At 36.7% G+C, this 24,216-nt stretch overlaps 2 protein-coding genes across 2 annotated transcripts in view; one reads left to right on the top strand and one right to left on the bottom strand.

Annotated features, from left to right (window-relative positions):
- The window catches only part of LOC134675262 (ABC transporter G family member 20), a 121,463-nt gene extending 116,296 nt beyond the window's left edge, over positions 1–5,167 (bottom strand). The window contains exon 1 of the mRNA XM_063533482.1: positions 5,034–5,167. The gene's annotated coding sequence lies outside the window, so the exon portion shown is untranslated. The remainder of the gene's footprint in view (positions 1–5,033) is intronic.
- Positions 5,168–20,542: 15,375 nt separating this feature from the next.
- Positions 20,543–24,216, top strand: part of LOC134675157 (ABC transporter G family member 20-like) — an 84,028-nt gene continuing 80,354 nt past the window's right edge. Inside the window, exon 1 of the mRNA XM_063533334.1 lies at positions 20,543–20,875. The gene's annotated coding sequence lies outside the window, so the exon portion shown is untranslated. The remainder of the gene's footprint in view (positions 20,876–24,216) is intronic.

The raw sequence follows: 24,216 nt of genomic DNA on the forward strand, positions 1-24,216 counted from the left end.
AAAATTCCACTTCTTTTTAAGAAGTTAAGAAGCTATATTTAATATCAAATATCAAATGTCCCAAATTGTGAACACATTCACATATTATCCACAGAAAAGACGCCCGTAATAAGTGTGTCTCTGCCTATAGAAGGTCCCAGTCCTAGGAGCTAATACCTATCCACATAAAAAGAACTTTGTTGACAAACTAACTGGCCGGGGGAAATCCTTATAAATGGTAGTTTTACTTAGTTTTTTCACTAAAATGTTTAAAATAAAATAAATTAATTAAAAAATTAAAAACACGACTGCTGCATTTTAAATCGAACTGAAAAGCTAAAAATAATGTTAATATGTTCGTCACATAATTTTATGAATCTAAATTGTAATTTATTTTATTTTAAACATTTTATTGAAGATAAGGAAGCAATAACATTTAACATTGAATATTGATATTTGTGCAACTTAGTAAACAATTTTAATTAATGAAAATATATTCTGTGATCATGAGGGCTCGTGTACACGGTGCCGCCTCCGCGTCGACACCGCACCGCCGCCGCACCTCCGAGCTATGTACACGAGACGCGTAATGGTAACATACCATTTCTAACCGCAGCTGCACTACCGGTACTGAACGCGTCGCTGTCATTGTCAATTTCCATAATAAAATGAGCAGTAGTGCAGCTGTCGTTGGAAATGGACTGTCACCTTTAAGCCCGCCGCCGCACCTCCGCATACATACCGCGAAGGTGCGGCAGCGGAGCGGCGGCGGGCGGTGCGGTGTCGGTGCGGCGCGGCGCGGTGGCGGCACCGTGTATACGAGCCCTAAGTGTCGAACGTACGTGATTGGCCGAGTAGTTATTTTCATTAAGCATTTATTTATAGGTTCTTAAGTAGGAGGTTTTTTTAACTTTTTATACAAAGAAGAACCGCGGTATGACCTTCACGGTTGTTTGCTAAGAAACAATGAAAACAGGTTGTTTTGTATGGAATTTTCCAAACATTGTGTAGTTTATGAAAACCAATTTTTAAAACAGATTTTTTTTTTAATACATATTTAAAACATTAACAGAGTTAAATATTAAAAATTGGCTTTCATTTGTTGCGGTTCTGAAACCGCAAGAAATGAATCGCAGTGCGTTCTAAGCCGAGCTGCCCGATTCGAACCTTAAGTTAAAATAATTCTAGAAACGATATATGGATTAGAGATTAGTCAAAAGTGAGGTTTTTGTTTGAAGAAACGTCACATTTGACACTGACATATCTAATATACATATATATCGTTCCTACATAGATCTATTAACTGACGTATATTAAAGGTCGAATCGAGCCGCAACTCATTTCAAAAATGTTTTTGATCATATTGCTAAATCGTTTCTAACTTAGTTACCAAATTTAGTTTCTGCGCTAATGAATTCATATGCAACAATAGTATGAACATTGTTACGGCGAGTTATTTCATATAAATTGAGGAATTGAGGTAACGGAGGTAAAATGAGGTGAAATGAGGTAACGCGAGGATTTTGCATACAGAGGCCGAAAGTTACGAAATTTTTGTAACAGGTGTAATTACATATTTGGTTGATGACGGCTGTATTTTATATGTTAAATAAATTATATAGGTACTTACATAGGTAGTTTATGTTCTTAGGCTTGATTCTCATTTTGTGAGCTTATTTATATAATACATAGGTATATTACATTACATTTTATATACATAGTTATTTTTATTTCTAGTACAAACCTACTAGGTAAAATATAATAATTATACATGTTTATACTTAATAAAATAATTTGGCCAAGTCCGAGATAGCTCGAGGCATTTAGTGTTCCGTACGGCTACCATCAGTTTGGCATTGACATAAACGATATCGTGAACGTAATTTACTTCCTATAGGTATATCTCTTTCGGACTAATATGTCAGTACGAGCGAGATTCATAGAAAGTAAATTACGTTCACGCCCACGGTAGCGTTTATGTCAATGCCAAACTGATGGTAGCCGTACCGCTCGCATCGTTACATTTTACAGAGGTTGTTTGCCTGTTTTTAGGATACCGTATTCAACTACATACACAGAACTATAGTACAAAGTGTCTAAGTGCGAAGGCCGAAGACCGAGCTTTAGCAAAATGTCATCGCTTTAGCACAGAGCAATAGTACAAGTGTCTAAATGTGAAGGCCAAAGGCCGACCTCCGCGTAGCCCGAAGGCCCGAAGCGTCCAGGATGTCAGTGCTTTAACACAGAACAATAGTACAAGTGTCTAAATGCGAAAGCCGAAGGCCGAGCTCCGCGTAGGGCCGAAGGCCCGAAGCGTACAGGCTGTCAGTTCTGTGTTTAACCACTGACATCTTGCAGGCTTCGGGCCTTCGGCCCTACGCGGAGCTCAGCCTCCGGCCTTCGCATTTAGACACTTGTATTAATTACCTGTGTTTAGAACTGACCTCCTGGATGCTTCGGGCTTTCGGCCCAATGCGACTTCAGCGTTTGGATCTTGCGACTTAGACACTTGTACTTAAAAATACTTGGAAAAGTTACGGGAGGCGCGCGTCTGTCGGACGCTTCGGATCTTCGAATCGCTTCTTCGGCCTTTGCATTTAGTTAGATTCTTGTACTATTGCTTTGTGTTTGAATACCGAAGTCGAGCATCTCGCAAATGCTTGATGTATTATAATAATTTAGAGTAAGGCCAAGCACGCACCACGATTTTTTGTCCTGCGATAATTTTGTCGCAGAAATGCAACGTATGTGTTTATATGTAAGTGCGCGCATATGCGACAAAAAAATCGCTGCGATTTTAAAATTGTGATTTGTCACATTTTTCCGCGATTGTTCGCGACGCGATTGTCGCAAAGTGAATTGCAGCACGCGGAGTTGTATGGCCCCGCGCGCACTATGATAATAAAATCGCAAACCGGCCGGACCTCAGTCGGCATTTCGCTCTCCAAACCCCAACATCTCGGCACCTGCATCTCCAATGGAGTCTCAAAATGAGACGCTAGATGTTGACCATTTAATTATGGAAATAGACGGGGATCACCTGTGTGTTATAAATGCTCAAAGTCATACAGCAATCGCATATTAAAGACACGTTTCATGACAAGCAACTGCCGGCCTAGCCAAGGTTACAATCGCTATCGCTTCGACAACGAAAAGCATTATGTCTCTCTATCACTCTTCCATATTAGCGCGACAGTGACAGTTGCGTTTCGATCGCTACGGAGCGTAAGCGATTGGCATCTTGGCTACGCGGCCTGGTACGAAATCCATGTTGAGAATGAACAAATTAATCGTCGACTTTTTCATCGCAGTGCGCGCAGTGAATTTTCTGCGATATATTACAGCGCGATTCTAAAATCGTGTCGCAAAAATTAATATCGTGGTGCGCGCTTGGCCTATAATACCTTAAATGTATACTCCTTCAATTTGAATTTAGAACTCATTATTATTTTTTATTTCATTTTGTTTATAGTTCTATGCCATATATATATAGACTTTAATATTATTTAGAACTGCTAAAAAACAAGATCGGCTTACTTTAAATATTTCGTCAATTTTACCTTTGTTTCTAAAAACTGTGATATTTAACTGTCATATTCATATACTATTAATGTCTTCCAAAATTATTTTCTCGTAACAGGACTGAGGGGCTACCGCGAAAACCGAAATTCGCAATTTGCGGGGATCTTTCTCTTTTACTCCAATTAAGGCGTAATTAGAGTGACAGAGAAAAATGCTCGCAATTTGCGAACTTCTATTTTCGCGGTTATAGCCCTGAATCTTGTTGCTCACCGATCCGTTCAAAAATATACATAAGTACTGAATATAATTAATAGATATTATAATTATACAATTAATACAGAAATGTAATGGTACTTAATGAAAAGGAATATTGTGTATATTGTTTCGACGAATCAGATACTCTCAATAAAATCTATAACATGAGGCCAAAGCTGTTCATAAATATTAAAAGACTTTATTATCTCTATACGCCTTACTAACTCTATGTGTCCTATTGTGGAAAAAAAAACACAACGACAGTCAAGAACGGAATTCTTAATTTGAATTTGTCAGATTTTTGAGTCCATTGGTTGGAAAGCCCGTTCGAAATTGAAACTTATTTGCAATATAATAAGGTCGTATTTTGTACATCTCTCTCATACTTATAGTATGCTATTGAGATAAAATTAAATATCCCATAAAGATAAGCAAGCAGAATTAAACTTTGTGTCAAAGACATAAGTCATAAATTTCAATGCCAAAGTTTTAACTAAGGATGTTTCTCGCCTAATATGAATTGACCAGTGTAAGCATCAGTTAGCTAGCCCTAAGCAACCAAAGGTCAAGCTGCAGTTGAAAAACTAATAAAGATAAAGTTAAGCTGATAATTTTCCCGCCGTCTCCATGCTTCTTTAAGTTGGGTATTGACTGGTCAGCTGCCTGTTAGCTATAGTTTTCGCGAAAATCGCCAGGACAGAGGTGAAAATTTTTGTATGAAAACTTGCAACTTTAAATGCATTTTTTGACGAAACTATTGCAGTCTAAAATGAAGTCAAAATCAGTCCATCGACTCAATTTTTTGCAAGCTTTCTAATGGTACCCCACACGATTCTTACAAATGAAAAAAGTTTCAGCCTACCCCTCTCAACCCCCTAAATTTCCCCCTTTAATAAGAAATAAGCAGTTTTGACTTATTTACAATATGAGTGGTGGTAATTGCTACAACTGTTCCAAATTTTAGGTATCTATGTCAAACGGTCTCTGAGAAAAACGTATTTAACTGATTTGCAAGACCGAAGTGATCCCATAAGTGTTCCGTAAACAAAGTTTTGTACGGAACACTAAAAATGGTTGAAATAAATTTTTAATGTTGATACTTACAGGCTAAAATGGAGGTTTTGAGTTTTTGACCGATTTTGGGAACGTAAGACACGACCATTTTTTTTCTGTTTTATGACCTTATATAATATTATAATTTTCCTTAAAATGAGGGTATTCGCAAAAAAAAAAGCCGTATTTTTAATCACCCCTAAAATTAGTTTATAAATACTCACTTAAACTTCGCCAACCCTATTCACGACAACCAATCCAAAAAAAAACACAACCACAACACTAAAACACTCCAAGTTCGAAATTCAAAATTCAAATCCGCGCGTGCAACCGTCGCTGCGATTCTTTAGCACTGAACTTGATGCTCCGGCGCACATCGTGCGTTCCTATTGGCCGAGCGATGCCGCCGAGTCGAGTTGATAGACCAACCAGCGTTAAGTGACCTTGTAATACTTAAATACTATTGGAGCGCTTATACTGGTTTTCTTTACATTCGACTCGTTTCAAGTTTGGAATGGCGTCCATCTTGCTTACCTTCAAACGTAATCATGTACGTTTAAAGTGAACTTTCTTGCTAATAGCATAAGGCTATGTTTATTCTCAAGGTCGGCAAACGTGTTTTCCTTACGTCATAGAATAATAAGCATCCTGCGGGTTTTTATTGACGTGTTTCCATGAAAATTGTGATTAATATTTGTAGTTAATTATGATGTGTTTTGTTATTTGTAAAATGATTTTTACTGGTTAATGGAAAATCAACTGTTTTAACTTTTCCATTACAATTAAATATAACAATGTTATTGTAAGTTATAATACTTATATGAAGAATATATATAATATATGAAGAAGAAGAAGATTGTAAGTTACACTGAAGCATACTGCAGTGAAAAACAAGGTTTCCTTTTAAGGAAAACTCTAGCCTCAATAGGATCATATGTGTATCTGTGGGTCCGTGTATGTAGGTAGGGTACAGTCACCTGCAATAATATGTTACCCTTCGAAGCCCACAAAAATATGTGACACGTTCTTATGCGTTATGGGTCTACAAATAATATCGTGTCAGATATTTTTGCGGCTTTCGAAGAGTAACATGTTATTGCAGGTGACTGTACGTACAGAATTGATTGCAGTTTTTCCAAACAACTAGGGAGTGCTCCCGGTACTTGTTTTCTATACAAATACAGTACCGGAACCGGGAAATCCCGGTTCTCGCCATACAAACTCAGTACCGGGAGCATTCCCTACAAACAACTAACACGCCACACGTTTTCCCGAACCGTTCATATCAACGAGTGAGTGGCTCAATTGCTGGCAACTGTTACCAGCCGTCACCCTTATTTCCTAGGGAATAGAGTTCAATTTAAGTATGAAAGTAAGAGAACACTCACACTAGAGTTCTGACTATTTGAAGTAAATTCGTTAAAAATTCAAAGCACCTGCGTCCCGCGTATTCAAATCTAGAACGAACCCGAATGAAACTTGTTATTGAATTTTCCTTTGAGTTTTAAACTATCTAGACTACCGTTGCACCTAAATGCGGGTAAGAATTCATACAGTTGAAGAGATAAGATAACTGTATCATAGTGCACCGCAAAGGACGGATAGTGCTATTGCAAAGCTTAATTTAGTAAACAAATTGCATAATAGATGGCATTGTTTCTTGTAGCTTAAATAAATTACCTACTAATTAAATTATTTTTTGTATACGTGTTAGCAGTTAGTGACAACTTCATTGGTTCATGTATTGAATAATATTAATATCTGTAAGTATTATTGTACCGTTTGTGCCCAAATAAACATTAAAAACATTAAATCCTGACTCGCGTTATTATTACACTTCTTTACTCAAACAAATTTTAAATACTGATTTTTAATACTGATTGTGAATTAATACATATTCGTACTTAGTGTACAGTTACCTGCAATAATATGTTACTCTTCGAAGGCCGCAAAAATATGTGACACGCTCATATGGCTCTTCAAATAAGATCGTGTCAGATATTTTTGCGGCCTTCCTTATGTAACATATTATTGCAGGTGACTGTACTTATAGTTCGGTTTTTTTAGCATTACAAATAAGGTAAACAATCTCGATGTGTCCTTTAATTGAAAAACACATTTTAAAAATAAGTTACGGCAAATATGTAACAATTATGAATCTAATACGATATTCTACTGCTTTCATTTTTAAAAAGCGTTTTTCAATTAAAAGACATGACAAGATCGCTTACCTTCTTGCAACTTCTTTCTAATGCTAAAAAAAACGAACTATACGTACAAGTAAAAAGGTGATTGCAATGTGGTAGGTAATACAGAGATTTAAAAAAAAATACAGTTCAATGCCACTCAGTAACTGTAATTTATACTGATATTCTAATTTATAAATTTATAGATCTAAAAACAAAATGGTAATTCCGTGATGATGTTTAACTTGAAAACAGAGATAACAGACTCGGATCGGAATAAAATCACGTTTCGCGTTGAATATTTGAACTGCAGGCATAGGTTTGATATAAAATGAATTGTCATAATAAAATCAGCAAAAATCACGTAGACACATATAATAGTCATTCATAAAACGAATTATAGAATGCACGTGATTGCATACAATTATACATATTTATTTACCTACCTAAGTACAATATTTGTTGTTTGTGTACCGTACTACTGAATATAATATTTATAATGTGCAATTTATGTATGTAGCAACATGTCAGCAGCAGAAGTTGCTAAGCAGGCGAGGTGTTCAAAATGATATTGACGCGACTTTATTGTTAAGAGAGCGTGTCAAGGTAATTTTGAACACCTCGTCTGCTTAGCAACTTCTGCTGCTGACTGTAGCTGTACGTACATATGTAACAGTGTATGTAGTCAGACGTGGCTCACTCCGCGATTTCGTCGCTTTGCTACAGGTAGCTAAAAGTACATCCGTTCCACAGCTATTTTGGGGAAAGCCATAAGCCGCGCGTGGCGCTGTCGCCACCTAGCGGCCATATCTGTCCTGATCGTAACAGACGTGTTTTGTTAGAGAGTGAGTCTTCTGTACCTAGTACTATTATTTATTCTGTGATGTAGTTGAAAAATCACATTAAAAAACCGAGATAAATTTTAAAACATGTTATTCGTATTGACAAAACCATTGTACGAAATGTAGTCACTGACGTAGCAATCACAAAACTCTTGCAAAGTCACACGTTAAAAACTTGTTTCAAACATTTTGCTATTAATTTTTATTTGCTTAAAAGTTAGCATTCTGTGGATAACATTGAAAACCGGATATTTAAATCTAACACATAATATTCAAGGTCTGACTAGCGAAACTTGCTTCCAACATACAAGGCCCATAATGCCTCGCACAGCTAAACCACAGGCTAAACCAAGCTAAATAAAATTGTAAACACTTTATCGTACATAATAATACATAAGACAGGAAATAAATAACTTAACTCGTATACGTTCCCAAACTGCTGGGCACAGGCCTCCTCTCAAGAATGAGAGGGTTTGGGCTATAGTCCCCACGCTGGCCCAATGCGGGTTGGGGACTTCACACCTTTGAATTTTTTCGCGGATGTATGCAGTTTTCCTCGCGATGTTTTTCTTCACCGAAAAGCTAGTGGTAAATATGAAATGATGTTCCGTACATACGAGCAAGTTCAACACAATAAAACAAAATATATTCAATGTAAAAATGCGAACTTTGCCTATAAGGGATCTCCTCCAGTCAGCATTGAATCAGTCGAATGATTTTACCAATGATAGATCCGTCTTTCATCTGTGATGCAAAATATGTACATATGTTGCACTTTCCGGAATATGGTCATCCTTAGATAATAAAACGCAATTTGTTATACTCAATTGCAGGCAGACAATACTTATTTTAAAGTAAGAAAATTACTGTTCACATTATACCTACTACCTACAAAGTATCTAGTAATTTCCTTGATATGACATTGAATATATTATGTAGGTACCATATTGTATAAAAACAGAACAACGGCGCGATTCGGGAAATGAAGTAAAGATTAACTAGATACGATATAGTAAAGATATGTGACGTGCCACGGGTAAAGGTACCTTATGACGGTTTGCGTTTACGCTATTATTAACGCCATTCCAATATTATTACGGCGCTAAGCGACGTAAGCGCCGGCCGCCATAAGGTACCTTTTTTCGTGGAACGTCACATATCTTCATCACTATTTCATAATATATCTAGTGCATCTCTAATTCATTTCCTGAATCGCGGCGCCAGTCTGTATCTTTGAACAAACATTCCGCCAATAATTCACACAGAGCTAAAGGTTACTTTTTGACTGTTTCTTCGTACAGAATTGAACCATAATTAGTGTTCCGTACAAAACTTTGTTTACGGAACACTTATGGGATCACTTCGGTCTTGCAAATCAGTTAAATACGTTTTTCTCAGAGACCGTTTGACATAGATACCTAAAATTTGGAACAGTTATAGCAATTACCACCACTCATATTGTAAATAAGTCAAAACTGCTTATTTCTTATTAAAGGGGGAAATTTAGGGGGTTGAGAGGGGTAGGCTGAAACTTTTTTCATTTGTAAGAATCGTGTGGGGTACCATTAGAAAGCTTGCAAAAAATTGAGTCGATGGACTGATTTTGACTTCATTTTAGACTGCAATAGTTTCGTCAAAAAATGCATTTAAAGTTGCAAGTTTTCATACAAAAATTTTCACCTCTGTCCTGGCGATTTTCGCGAAAACTATAGCTAACAGGCAGCTGACCAGTCAATACCCAACTTAAAGAAGCATGGAGACGGCGGGAAAATTATCAGCTTAACTTTATCTTTATTAGTTTTTCAACTGCAGCTTGACCTTTGGTTGCTTAGGGCTAGCTAACTGATGCTTACACTGGTCAATTCATATTAGGCGAGAAACATCCTTAGTTAAAACTTTGGCATTGAAATTTATGACTTATGTCTTTGACACAAAGTTTAATTCTGCTTGCTTATTTTTGTGGGATATTTAATTTTATCTCAATAGCCTACTATAAGTATGCGAGAGATCTACAAAATCCGACCTTATTATATTGCAAATAAGTTTCAATTTCGAACGGGCTTTCCAACCAATGGACTAGGCAATTTAAAAAATCTGAAAAATTCAAATTAAGAATTCCGTTCTTGACTGTCATTGTGTTTTTTTTTCCACAATAGGACACATAGAGTTAGTAAGGCGTATAGAGATAATAAAGTCATTTAATATTTATGAACAGCTTTGGCCTCATGTATAGATTTTATTGAGAGTATCTGATTCGTCGAAACAATATACACAATATTCCTTTTCATTAAGTACCATTACATTTCTGTATTAATTGTATAATTATAATATCTATTAATTATATTCAGTACTTATGTATATTTTTGAACGGATCGGTGAGCAACAAGATTCAGGGCTATAACCGCGAAAATAGAAGTTCGCAAATTGCGAGCATTTTTCTCTGTCACTCTAATTACGCCTTCATTGGAGTAAAAGAGAAAGATCCCCGCAAATTGCGAATTTCGGTTTTCGCGGTAGCCCCTCAGTCCTGTTACGAGAAAATAATTTTGGAAGACATTAATAGTATATGACAGTTAAATATCACAGTTTTTAGAGACAAAAGTAAAATTGACGAAATATTTAAAGTAAGCCGATCTTGTTTTTTAGCCGTTCTAAATAATATTAAAGTCTATATATATGGCATAGAACTAGAAACAAAATCAAATAAAAAAAATAATGAGTTCTAAATTCAAATTGAAGGAGTATACATTTAAGGTATTATAGGCCAAGCGCGCACCACGATTTTAATTTTTGTGACACGATTATAGAATCGCGCTGTAATATATCGCAGAAAATTCACTGCGCGCACTGCGATGAAAAAGTCGACGATTTGTTCATTCTCAACATGGATTTCGTACCAGTCGCTTGTCATGAAACGTGTCTTTAATATGCGATTGCTGTATGACTTTGAGCATTTATAACACAAAGGTGATCCCCGTCTATTTCCATAATTAAATGGTCAACATCTAGCGTCTCATTTTGAGACTCCATTGGAGATGCAGGTGCCGAGATGTTGGGGTTTGGAGAGCGAAATGCCGACTGAGGTCCGGCCGGAGTGCGATTTTATTATCATAGTGCGCGCGAGGCCATACAACTCCGCATGCTGCAATTCACTTTGCGACAATCGCGTCGCGAACAATCGCGGTAAAATGTGACAAATCACAATTTTAAAATCGCTGCGATTTTTTTGTCGCATATGCGCGCACTAAGCCCAAGCGCGCACCACGATTTTAATTTTTGCGACACGATTTTAGAATCGCGCTGTAATTTATCGCAGAAAATTCACTGCGCGCACTGCGATGAAAAGTCGACGATTTGTTCATTCTCGACATGGATTTCGTACCAGTCGCATGTCGTGAAACAATATGCAATCGCTGTATGACTTTGAGTATTTATACCACAAAGGTGATCTTCTGTTTCTATAATTAAACGGTCAACATCTTGCGTCTCATCTTGTGACTCCATTGGAGAAGCAGGTTCCGATATGTTGATGCTTGGAGAGCGAAATGCCGACTGAGGTCCGGGGTGCGATTTTATTATCGCAGTGCGCGCGGGGCCATACAACTCCGTATGCTGCAATTCACTTTGCGACAATCGCGTCGCGAGCAGTCGCGGAAAAATGTGACAAATGACAATTTTAAAATCGCTGCGATTTTTTTGTCGCATATGCGCGCACTGCCATATAAACACATACGTTACATTTCTGCGACTAAATTATTGCGCGACAAAAAGTCGTGGTGCGCGCTTGGCCTAACATATAAACACATACGTTGCATTTCTGCGACAAAATTATCGCAGGACAAAAAATCGTGGTGCGCGCTTGGCCTTACTCTAAATTATTATAATACATCAAGCATTCGCGAGATGCTCGACTTCGGTATTCAAACACAAAGCAATAGTACAAGAATCTAACTAAATGCAACGGCCGAAGGAGCGATTCGAAGATCCGAAGCGTCCGGCAGACGCGCGCCTCCCGTAACTTTTCCAAGTATTTTTAAGTACAAGTGTCTAAGTCGCAAGATCCAAAGGCTGAAGTCGCATTGGGCCGAAAGCCCGAAGGTCCAGGAGGTCAGTTCTAAACACAGGTAATTAATACAAGTGTCTAAATGCGAAGGCCGGAGGCCGAGCTCCAAGTAGGGCCGAAGGCCCGAAGCCTGCAAGATGTCAGTGGTTAAACACAGAACTGACAGCCTCGACGCTTCGGGCCTTCGGCCCTACGCGGAGCTCGGCCTTCGGCCTTCGCATTTAGATACTTACACTATTGTTCTGTGTTTAAGTACTAACATCCTGGACGCTTCGGGCCTTCGGCTCTATGCGGAGCTCGGCCTTCGGCTTTCGCATTTAGACACTTGTACTATTGTTCTGTGTTAAAGCACTGACATCCTGGACGCTTCGGGCCTTCGGGCTACGCGGAGGTCGGCCTTTGGCCTTCACATTTAGACACTTGTACAGCTTGTACTATTGCTCTGTGCTAAAGCGATGACATTTTGCTAAAGCTCGGCCTTCGGCCTTCGCACTTAAGACACTTTGTACTATTGTTGTGTGTGTAGTTGAATACGGTATCCTAAAAACAGGCAAACAACCTCTGTAAAATGTAACGATGCGAGCGGTACGGCTACCATCAGTTTGGCATTGACATAAACGCTACCGTGGGCGTGAACGTAATTTACTTTCTATGCATCTCGCTCGTACTGACATATTAGTGCGAAAGAGATATACCTATAGGAAGTAAATTACGTTCACGATATCGTTTATGTCAATGCCAAACTGATGGTAGCCGTACGGAACACTAAATGCCTCGAGCTATCTCGGGCTTGGCCAAATTATTTTTTTTATGTCTTTGTTTTTTCCCCTCGTCTTCGGCCGAGTAAAACTAGTTGATCACTTCTTTAACCCATTTGAAATAGGGGATGATCACTTTTACGAAGAAAACTGAAGAAAGACTTCATAAATTATTAGCAGACATCGTACGTACATTTTCCAGCATTATTGGTGCAGCAGAGTGGAGTTAAGGGAATTGGTAGATAATTTCAACTGAAATGGAAAATTAAGGTTAATATTAACGTAATTAACGCTAATTAATCATTAGGTTTGTAATTATTTATACCAATTCCGTTAACATCACTCCGCTGCAGCAAAAATGCTGGAAAATGTACGATCATTAGTTTTAGCTACGCGCGCCATCTATCGGCGGACTTCCAAACTAAATGCTGTTCCACTTCACAACCACGCCGCAGCGCTATTTACTACCTTGGCTTTAAAGTTATCAACGTACTTTCTGACGATACCGCTAGATGGCAGCACTCGGATCATTATATATTTTCTCGTAGTCTTGAAGATTGTTCGAGTGACCTACAGAACTACATTTTATACGGTGACAGTTCCGATAGATGTAGCATTCGCCGATTCTGTTAACTGTATTTCGGTGACCTTTTGTTATTTGCTGGTTATTTGTTATAGTAGATAAGTTCTGATATTTGTCAAAAAAAAATGGTTTATTAGGTCCGACTTCAAAGAAATGAAAATATAGACAGTAGGTATATAAATATAATTAATTTCTTTAAATATAAAATTAAAAACAAAGTTTAGTAGTTAATAATAAGATTTGATAATCTTCATACTGTTTCTATTGTCTGGGTGAGGACACTGACTTCTGTAACACAGGTCTTTACCCAGCTCAGAAGTCAGGGACTTCAACACCTACCTGTAACTTGTTTTTGTCAATAAAAATATTTTTATTTTATTTTTTATTTATTTTATTTTATATATGGTTCTATTCCTCGGGACAATTCGTTTTGCATGTTTTTAGTCATCCATGGTTAAGTACCTATATTAGTGGGAGACACTCCTGACTTTGGTCGAATTCGGCACCGTTCGGGTAATCACTTGAATTTTGACAACCCTAAATAGCCGAAAGGGATAGTGCTATATATTAGAAAGGGATAGCATGATTCGACCCTGAATCGCTGTCAAACTTCGGGTTTGTAGGAAGTGTCCTTTCTGTACAGTAGTACTATTATTTCTTCTGTGGTTATATCAGCGTATGATGTACAGTACCCGGCGATAAAATATTGTTCATCGGTCTTTAGAAAGGGAGTATTGGACACAACGAGAGAGAAAGAGACAACACTCTACGAAGCCGAAATTCGGATGTGCAATATTCATCACCGTGTACTGTATATTTAGATTTGTAATGTACCTATTGTAGGTATGTAGGTACTTATAATAAAATATGGAGTTTACCGCTAAAATCTAAAAGTTATCGTTTCAATCTGCGGGAATGTTAGAGGGGCAGGCAGTAAACGAAATTCCATTGACTTATAATTACTTCGTAAAAGGGGCCCACTGATTAACCATCCGCCGGACGGTATCGGCCTGTCAGTTGTTCGGAACTGTCAAAATTTTGTTCTAACTGATACCGTCCGGCGGACTGTTAATCAGTGGGCCCCTTGGCACCAACGGACACTAAGAATGGTGCCAGTACAGCGGTGTCACGCACTCGAATTCGAGCCAATCGTGCAGTCTAACGCTGCAACGCGATTCGTTGACGAGTTTGCATCACGTGCGCGATTGGTCGCAACTACGAGTAGTTGCGATAGACTGCATGATTGGCTGGAATTCGTGAGTGACACCGCTGAACTAATACCGTTTTTAGGGTTCCGTACCCAAAGGGTAAAACGGGACCCTATTACTAAGACTTCGCTGTCCGTCCGTCCGTCCGTCCGTCCGTCCGTCCGTCCGTCCGTCTGTCACCAGGCTGTATCTCACGAACCGTGATAGCTAGACAGTTGAAATTTTCACAGATGACGTATTTCTGTTGCCGCTATAACAACAAATACTAAAAACAGAATAAAATAATGATTTAAATGGGGCTCCCATACAACAAACGTGATTTTTGACCAAAGTTAAGCAACGTCGGGAGAGGTCAGTACTTGGATGGGTGACCGTTTTTTTTTTGCTTTTTTTTTGTTTTTTTTTTGCATTATGGTACGGAACCCTTCGTGCGCGAGTCCGACTCGCACTTGCCCGGTTTTTTTAGGGCCCGTAAAGCCCGTCTTTAGATATAAACATGTCAATGGGAGAAACGGACTTTGAAGCCTAATATTCCTAAGTAATTATCCAATATATGTCAATGCAAAATTCCGAGTTTTCAATGTTTCTTCCGAACGTTGATCCGGGATCTTATGAATTGGGTATTTCTAATGTGTTCACGCATTAAGCGTCATTCACACGATCGTGATAAACGCCTCCTTCATACGTCATTAAATTTTCCACTCGGTCTTATTAACATTGTGCATTTGACCACATTTGACGTAGGGACGGTGAAGATAACAAGAAAACCAAAATGTCGGCCAACATAAGTATCTATGCAATATTTTGGGATATTTTATGAAGGATTCTATCAGATATGACCTACTTATTAACAATTCTTACATAGGTATTGGTCTCTATTGTTTCTAATAAAGTTTTAAGTCATAATTCATAATGTAGGTACCTGTACCTACTTATAGTTTGTCCGTATTTTCGTTAGTCATAATTTGTTTTGCCGATCGGCCTTTTGTCTATACAGTCATCGCAGTCGATGTGGGCTGTAGACTACCTCCTCAAAATACCTTCTTCAGTCGCTACAACTATCATCTGCAAAGATGCTGTGGCCAATGATGATGATGATGAACTTGTTTGGTTCTGAAACGCGTAACTTTTCAGGATTACCATAGAACAAACCTAACCTAAGCTATCTATACGAAAATCCTGAAAAGTTAACGGTTTCAGTTTTAGGACTAATGAACAAACAATACATTATGACTTTAAACTTTATGTAAAACAAAGGGACCCCTTTTTACATACACAAACAAAGTAAACTACTGATATGAAAAGTACGTAGGTAATCATGAAAATACAGGGTGATTCATGAGACGTGAGCAGGACTAATCCTGCACACTCAGTAACTGATAATTGATCGATCACCGTCGTATTTAGGTGAAACAACCACACTTTTTCCTATTTTTTAACTTTTTGGCGAGGGCAAATTTAATTCTGTACAATCATGGTCACCCTACAAGACCTAATTAATAAACATAAAACCTCTTTAACCGTAATGAGAGCATTATGATTACGAAGAAAATAAACTGTCAAACTTGAGTGAGATACGTGTTTTCAAAAGTAACCAGACCGTAATGACATTCAATTTGACACAGAATATCGGTAGTTTAGTATTCCAATTGTAGAGTGACCATGCATGTCGTAAATAAATTAATAACTTTTTTTTTCAACACGACTAGAAAATTAACGTTAACCTCACTAATACTGATACGAAACAGTTGCTTATAATTTAAGAAATGCGCAGTGTTAGTCCTGCTCACGTCTCCTGAATCACCCTGTATACCGGAATACCGGAATTTAATAGTAATAGGAATCTATTAAGGATCATTCTGGCAAATTAATAAGTAATATGACTTGTGAAATTTAAAAAAAAATACGTTCGGTCTATGCAAGCAAATCGCACTGATATAAAATTGTCATCATATTGGTATTGAATGTTCCATGTCTGAATAAATATCATATATATCGTTGTGAAGCAAGACTAGACCAAGTACCTAGGTAGAAAATCACAAGATAGGCAATAATATAATAATTTGCTTTATTGAGTAATGCATCGGAATTCAATCCGAACCTCGATTTAGGTACTTGTGGTTAATACCTATACTTACAGGCATTTATGTACCTTAGAATCCTTTAGATGGGTAGGTACTAGGTAGTTTAGGTCATCTATTCTAATACTATTAAAGTTACAATAAAATAAACTATTGTTATTATTGATTAAAAAACCGGGCAATTGCGAGTCAGACTCGCGCACGAAGGGTTCCGTACCATAATGCAAAGAAAAAAAAAACAAAAAAAAAGCAAAAAAAAAACGGTCACCCATCCAAGTACTGACCACTCAGGACGTTGCTTAACTTTGGTCAAAAATAACGTTTGTTGTATGGGAGCCCCATTTAAATCTTTATTATATTCTGTTTTTAGTATTTGTTGTTATAGCGGCAACAGAAATACATCATCTGTGAAAATTTCTACTGTCTAGCTATCACGGTTCGTGAGATACAGCCTGGTGACCGACGGACGGACGGACGGACAGCGAAGTCTTAGTAATAGGGTCCCGTTTTACCCTTTGGGTACGGAACCCTAAAAAAAATTGCTATACATGTAGATAATAAAATGATACCCAATCAAAGTAGGTCAAACACAATCGAACTATTTTTGATTCCCGAACGCATTCCGATCACAGAGAAAGGCTCGGTGCGTTCGCCATAAATGCACCGTAGCGCTAGGAATCTATTAGACATGACATGGGACTATGTAGATAAAAATTAATTATTATTTCATTTTTCCTTTAATAGTTTTAATTTTTAATATTTCATCATATCATCATCATATCAGCCCTTTATCGCCCACTGCTGAGCATAGGCCTCTCTTCTAGTACGCCACTTGTCCCGGTCCTGAGCTAATCTCATGCAGCAGTGACCCGTAATTAATTAAAAGTATCAAGTAAAAATTGAAATATTAATTAATTCAAATTAATTTTAATATTTAAATAATGAATAGAATCAGACGTTACTTAGCGGAAATCCATATTAATTAAAATCCAAATATTACTTTGCTAATACGCGAAAAGATGATCTTATCGCGGATTGGCAAAGTAATATTTTATTGTCAATAATTTTTGATTAGGTACCCAATTTAAAAAAATTAATTAAAATATCCTACTCTCCACTCCGTATTACCTACGAAAAAATACATGTACAAATGTAAATTTAAAGTCATAATTTTCGAAATCTGCACCCCCGAGAACCAAGAAAACGATATCCATGAATACTTTTACGTAACCGAATTGTGGCTGACCTATAATATGTCGGCCACAATTTTCGACACAATTAGTCACCATTTTCTCATGTTTTTTTCCTCAATAGCGAAGTATTCTGCTAATCGAGGCAGAGTCAAACCCAACTAATATCATTAAACCATTTACCTAAATACCTAAATCCAGCCGTTCAAGATTTATAATTGGTGTGACTAAGAAACTATTAGATATGTAAATTATGTAGTCAGTGGCCACTTAATAGAACCCTTCACTGATTTATATAGAACTTGCATAATGTTATACCGGGTGTGGCCTGTAACATGAGCAAATAATTAAAACATAGATTGTACTCCTCAAACGGTGACACTTTTGCTCAACAACTTTTAAAAATTATGAAGTATTTAGACTCCCGATTTTTCATACAAAATAAATATTATCTTCAATGGACGCCATCACCACGCCATATCATTGTGATTGACGTTGCTTGTCACGCCTACAAAACAAAATTCACAATACTTACATTGCGTCTTAGAATAAACTTTAAAGTGTGTTAAAAATCAAACCACAAGTTATTTTTAAAAGTCGCTGAATAAATGTTGGTCAGTATGAGGAGTACAGCCTACAGTTTAATTTTTTGCTCATATTACAGGCCACACCCGGTATGTTACTAATCAAAATTTGCTCCTTAACACCGAGCATAACAGGTCACTTTATGTATGCATGTTAAATTGTTCATCATCATCATCTCAGCCAGAAGACGTCCACTGCTGAACATAGGCCTCCCCCTTGGATCTCCATACGTGCCGGTTGGAAGCGACCCGCATCCAGCGTCTTCCGGCGACCTTAACAAGGTCGTCTGTCCATCTTGTGGGTGGACGTCCTACTCTGCGCTTGCTAGTAGTAGTAGTTGTTGGTAGTATATAGTAGTAGTAGTAGCGTTAAATTGTTAATATATGTCAATACTAATTACAGTATTGACATAGATTAGCATATGGACTTGTTGTAATGTAAGCATTATTGTCTAATCTAATGACTTCATTATTACCTTAATCACGAGATGTGAGATGGCTGAATATATGTATACATTTACCTACCTCCATATAGTCAGGCAAACACAACTTTTCAGTCAGTAATAGCCAGGAAAACTCTACTCATCCGTTTCTTTTGGGTGCTATTACTAGTGTAAGACAAAGACAGTATGATCAAAGATATATTGTAACTCCCTAAAAGATAAAATCTAAGAAAAAAACGTGCCTCGGAAAATCACGGAAATTTTATACTCGATTAGATGGCACCATATCTTTAGCCTATACTCGAATACAACTTGGCAAAAAAGATTAGAAATTAAAAAGTGACAACACTGTAGTGTCGTCCCGTTTTCTTATACAAATTGGTTTGAATGGGACGACACTACAGGGTTGCCACTTTTTAATGGCGACAGATTTTGATATTTCACCATTTTAACACATATCAGTGAAATAACATGGTTTAATATCATAATGGTCTAACTCTACAATCAAGCGTGAGTCGGCTTTAAGAAAACAACATAGTTTAAAAATGTCCCAATTACGGAACCCTTGGGGCGGAAGTTCGACTCACAGTAGTCACAGTTGGCAACTTTTAATGAAGTACGTACTAACCATTTTAATTTTATATTAATAGAGAAACGATAATTGCTATAAGTAATTTCATAATTTAATAGTAAGTTTTCTATACTAAATAATACAATTTATACTCATTATGACTACTAGTTTTATGTAAATGAATATAATAAAAGGAAACATTTGCATCTATCAATATCAATAGTTATTCTAGACAGCAGTAAATAAATTAACGTAGTACGGGAAAACTAGGTAATATATTATATGAGAACAATGGAATGAGTTCTTGTATTTTTTTCCATTTTGCAGTGTACGCGTCTTTCTTGGACAATGGCAATAATAAATGCAAAATAATAGGTAGGTACGTAATCTACATATTTGAATTATTAATAGTAGGTATCTATATCTTTCCTACATGATTCTGCTTCGTAATAATGTCGCTGAGTTCTTAATAAGGTTCAATAACTCCTGGTGCCGTCAGTTTTTTTATGGGAGGGCTTTTTATGGTTGCAATCCATAACGAAAATTGCAAAAATGGAACCCTTATACGGATCATATCCGTCTGTCCGTCCATCCGTCTGTCTGTATGTCACAGCAGTATCTTCTCGGCACTTACATCATTTTGCTGTTATGGCTTAATTTTTATATCGTATGAACGTACGGAACCCTCCATTATGCAGGGCCTGACACGCACTTGAGAGATTTTAACTGCTTAGAAATCAAGTTTGACATCTGTCAATTCAATACAGCACATGTCACAAATGTCACTCTTTAACAAATGTTCCTATTGAACTGACAGAAATTGACTTCTACGGGACGGATAAATCGTTATAATTTATGCACATAGTTCGAAGAATCGCTCAATCGGCTGTGGTGAACCACAGCGGAAAACACATCCAGTGGAAACTTTTCTGGTAATTGTAGAACTAAAATATACTGGGTCAAGCAGATCTTGTCAGTAGAAAAAACGGCAAATTTGAAAAATGTAGGCGCGAAAGGATATCATCCCTTAGAAAATTTGAATATCGCGCCTTTTTCTACTGACAAGATTTGCTTGACCATCTATTAATGCATACCTACTGTTTGATGGTGAACCAAATCACCTATTACAAGATAAATACCGATAATGAGTGGAATTTTTAAAAAGATAAACATTACATAATTCGCGCAATAATTACACTGTAAATACTACATAATGAGTTTACGATGATTACACCGCCAACAGATCCTTGCAGTGCAAACAAACTTGCCAGCTCTCAAGGTTTACTAACTCTGTGGAGAGAGAGTGAGCGCACTGGCAGTATAGAAACGACCGCGCCGCGCGACCGACGACATCTAGAAAAAAAATCTAGCTGTCACTTTGGCGGCAACGTGAAAACTTAAAAACTTTTAATCAAATTGACTTTTTAAAATTAGTTTAGTGGAATTTGTTTTGTTATTATAATTATTGTTTTAGTTCTTTGACTAGTCATAATTGGTGCAAGTGTTATATTGTTGCTGTTCAAAGTAAAAGGAGGTGAAACATTTTTTTTTCAAGTGGTGAGTTTTTTTTTCGTATTTATGGAGCAATTGTTCATTGTTGCGGATAAAATTGTCAACACTTTACAAATGTCAATTATAATGTAATTGTCACAATTATAGTCTGTATCTTTAGGTATTTAAAAGGGAGTAAACAAAATCTACCCTCAAATGGCTTCTTAAGCCAGTTGAAGGTAGATGAAAACATTACATGATCAAATAATGTAGATTAAAGTCAGGTCGTTCACTGACAGATCCAGGTGGTTTTGTATGTGGTTGGTTAATCAATAAATATAACTACCTGAAAATGTACAAATTATTTGTTTACTTCTATTTAAGTACCTAAAAATACAGGGTATTGATACCTAACTACAATAAATTAAATCGTTTAGATGATAAAACATCCACAAATTAATTAAATTTACAATAAAATACCTTCGAAAAGTGCAAAAATGTAAAACAGAAGATAATGATTCAACCCAGTCAAATATTATATAAATTAAACGGAAAAAATCGTCAACAATATAAAAAATTGGCCAAAATAGTGAAGCCAAAATAAGACAATCTCAATTTTTATATTAGTTATAGTATATTTATACCTTTAAACGAGCAATTCTTGTATATTATTTATTTAAAATTAATTAAATTAAAATTAAAAATATTTTATTTCGGACAAGATATCCATATTCTATACAACATAAATAAATTACAAAAACACAAACAATAGATTTCCAGAATTTCACAAAATTTAAGTATATTTAGAGGATCTCTGAAACGGCTCTAACGATTTCGATGAAATTTGGTATATGGGAGTTTTTGGGGGCGAAAAATCGATCTAGCTAGGTCTTATCTCTGGGAAAACGCGCATTTATGAGTTTTTATATGCAAAATTTTTTTATAGCGAAATTCGGTCTCCCAGATTTTCTTTATACAAGGGGCCCACTGATTAACAGTCCGCCGGACGGTATCGGCCTGTCAGTTAGAACAAAATTTTGACAGTTCCGAACAACTGACAGGCCGATACCGTCCGGCGGACTGTTAAAAAGTGGGCCCCTTTAGAAGAAACACCAACAAGTGAAAGAGCAATATCACACTGTTTATAAGTCTTTACACTTTAACTATTTAACATTATACATATGTATACCGGGTGTGGCCAGTAATATGAGCAAAAAATTTAACTGTAGGCTGTACTCCTCATACTGACCAACATTTGTTCAGCGACTTTTAAAAATAACTTGTAGTTTGATTTTTGATACACTTTAAAGTTTATTTAAGGCATGATGAGCAACGTCAATCACAATGATATGGCGAGGCGCTGGCGTCCATTGAAAATAATATTTATTTTGTATGAAAAATATGGAGTCTAAATACTTCTTAATTTTTAAAAGTTGTTGAACAAAAGTGTCACCGTTTGAGGAGTACAATCTATGTTTTAATTATTTGGTCGTGTTACAGGCCACACCCGGTATATCTTTCTTGTACAATCTAATTAAAAATGTAATTTCTGACCATGACCATCAAATCCACACGCACAACGTTTGCAGTTTGTACCTCTAAAATAAGAACATCATTACCACTTATTACCGCTATTTTTAGGTCTGACATGCAAAATCAGACTTTATTTTCAAGAGAATAAAATACAAAGTTACCCAATATGTTCTATGTTTGAGGTTTACTCTCAAGTCTCAGCTTCACTTTCGTGCATTTCATCACTTTCGGATGAGTCACCACTGTGCATCGTATGTAAATATAAAATAAAAACCGGCCAAGTGTGAGTCGGACTCGCGCACGAAGGGTTCCGTACCATTTACGCAAAAAACGGCAAAAAAATCACGTTTATTGTATTACACCGGTCAAATCTTACAATAAAAAAACAATGCGTGATGTAGTTCTGTATTTTTTGTATATTGTTTATAGTCCTTAGAGGAATGTGAGACTATGTTTTGCAAGCAAAAAAAAGTTGTGCTCTCTGCGTAATTTGCGAAAAACTGCAAAAATTTAGGACTTTTTTCTGATTTTACAGTTTCATCATAAAACTATGGGTTTTTGGTCAAAACTTGCTATGTAATGTTGAAAGAATATTAAATTTGGAATAATTTAAGCCCACAAACAGCGCCGTATGTCAAATAGTTCTTGAGATATGGGGCTTTAAAAAAAGGGTATTTTTTTCCTTGGAATGAAATTACAAGTTTTTCCTATATTTTAAGACAAATATCGGCACAACCGCTCATGCTATGATATATATGGCAATGAAAGTTATAGCAAATTTAATTACCTTTCATTTAAATGCTAGAAAAAGTCAGTAAGTCTTACAGTACTGAAGTTATCGTAAAAAAATGAAATTGCTATAATGGGGAAGGCAACTAATGTATTGTTTTAGGCATTATCAAAATCCCTTCAAAAGGCAGTACCATTGTCGAGAACGCAATCTACGATTATCTTTTACCGGTTTTCCCCGATAGCAGTAGAGCGACGTCGGAGATCAACCATTTTTAAAATGCACTCACGCCACTCACCTCTTAAGCACTTCATTCATTCAGTAATGAAATCAAGACACAATCTGTAGTTTGGCTTGTTTCTCGGCCCCACTTTTTGGTTGTAGCCGTAGATTTCATGATGCCAATTCTGATTTTACAATTTGTTATGGTTTTGAACTTGTTTTAATACGACCGACCTTGACAATAGTTCACGGTAATCGGCGTGGTGTTGGTGAAACACACTGAAATTACTGGAAGTCATGTCATTAGTATCTAGCTTGCGCTCGCTTAATGGTGCTCTTGAGTGTACTCTGAGTCGTGGTAATGGTAATACAAGATCACGATAAAATCCTAACCATTACAAATTGATACATCAGAATCAGTTACCATTACCCACTCTAGGTATACGTTTATGTTATAATCCACGGGTTTTAACTGGCAATATCCTGTTACTACTAGTCTTTACTAGATAGGTGTATAAACTGAAAAACAAAATCATTTATAGAAAAAGAACTTAACGAAACACGTAGGTAAGTATAGATAAGTGTGTGTTAACATGATGTGCCAAGCCGGGCGGATTGCATACATTTGTTTCATATCGGTAAGCTTACATACCGGTTTCTTTAGCCCTTGACTCGTATAAGCGATATTAATAATGAACTACAGCATCATGTTGAGTAACTGGCGTGATTGGCGTTGGGCGAGCTTTTATAAGATAATTAAAGAGAATATTAATTAAGGTAAGGTTAAAAAACCCGTTTTGAACACCCTAAATCCGATAAATTTCCGAATATTTTTAGTTAAATGCCTATATCTACAATCCGAAAAAAGTTTCACTTGTATCGTGGTTTCATAAAACCACACAATTACTTGTTTTCTATTGAT

Source organism: Cydia fagiglandana, chromosome 21 (assembly GCF_963556715.1).
Source record: "Cydia fagiglandana chromosome 21, ilCydFagi1.1, whole genome shotgun sequence".
NCBI classification, from domain to species: domain Eukaryota; kingdom Metazoa; phylum Arthropoda; class Insecta; order Lepidoptera; family Tortricidae; genus Cydia; species Cydia fagiglandana.